Source organism: Octodon degus, unplaced genomic scaffold (genome assembly GCF_000260255.1).
Source record: "Octodon degus isolate 3935 unplaced genomic scaffold, OctDeg1.0 scaffold00151, whole genome shotgun sequence".
NCBI lineage: Eukaryota > Metazoa > Chordata > Mammalia > Rodentia > Octodontidae > Octodon > Octodon degus.
Window position 1 is genome coordinate 1107643 of NW_004524727.1, and position 1319 is coordinate 1108961.

The window sequence follows — 1319 nt, forward strand, 5'->3', positions numbered from 1 at the left end:
ACACACACACACACACACACAATGACAGTGTCTCACTATGCATTTCACATTGGCCTTGAGTTCACTTTGTAGCCCAGGCTGGCCTGGAACTCACAATGATCCTCCTGCCTCAGCCTCCTGAGTACTGGGATTACAGTAACATGCTTGGATGGCCATGAAAAACCTTTAAAAATCATTTTGTTGTATGCATGTATTTTTATTATTTATTTATTTTGGTTACGGGGATTGAACTCAGGATCTTGAACTTGCCAGGCAGGCATTTATGCTGCCAAGCTGTCTCCTCGTCCCTTATGTATGTACTTCGTTTTTGTTTTGTCTCTGAGTCAGTGCCTCACTCTGTATTTCAGTCTGGCTTGAACCCTCCTGCCTCAACTTCCCAAGGCCTGGGATGACAGGTGTGCATCAGCATGCCCAGTTGAACATTTCTTTTTATACAGCACTTTGAAATGAGCCCGTTTTTAGGTAATAAAACGTATCTAAGGAACGAATGATCACGCAGCACCTCTAACCTTATGCTTACTTTATTGTTTTGTTTTGCACATACCTGTTTCGACTCATTCACACGTAGGATTTGGTGCTTTCCTCTGCTTTTTGTGCATTTCATAATTTTTTTCCATGTTGCTCTTTTAATCTTCATAGCTGTCCTTTGGGAAAGGCTTATTTGTGGCTGTTCTTACCTTTTATTACAGGTGTCTTCTGACTTCGTGCCAGGCGCCAGTCCCGTGAGCTGCAGGTGGCCCTGACTGCATCGTGCGTGGAGATGTAGCCTTCTCCCGGGCTGTTCTCCCTCTTCTGTGACTCTCACAGTCACTTTATTTTACTTTTAACCCAAACACAAAAAGTTTTATCATTTTAGTCTGTCCAGTTTTTCACTATACGACCAAGTCTTAGTGAAAAACTTTCTAGGGCCAAGGAGATAGCTCAGTGGCATAAGCCCCTGCCTGACAAGCACAAGGTCCTGAATTTGATTCCTTAGTCCCCCCAAAAAAAAAAAAAGAAAGAAAAGAAAAAGAAAGAAAGAAAGAAAAACTTTCTAGAGGGTTTTTTCCTTTTTTTTCTTTCCTCCTTTTTTTCCTTCCTTCCTTCTTTCTTTTTGTGTCGTACAGGTTTGAACCCAGCTACATCTCCAGCACTTTTTAATTTGGAGACAGAGTCTCACTAAGTCATTAAATTGCCCAGGCTGGGCTCAAACTTGTGATCCTCCTGCTTCAGCCTTCCAGCATTCTGGGGCCATCAAGCCTGGCTTTTATTTATTTATTTTTTTCTATTGGCTAAATTCCTGGGCATGAATTTATGGTTCAGGATTTGAATAATTTTAT

At 41.5% G+C, this 1319-nt stretch overlaps 1 protein-coding gene across 1 annotated transcript in view; it reads left to right on the forward strand.

Moving 5' to 3' along the window:
- Grhl1 (grainyhead like transcription factor 1) overlaps nucleotides 1-1319 on the forward strand; it is a 29716-nt gene that overhangs the window by 6067 nt on the left and 22330 nt on the right. The gene's annotated exons all lie outside the window — the stretch shown is intronic.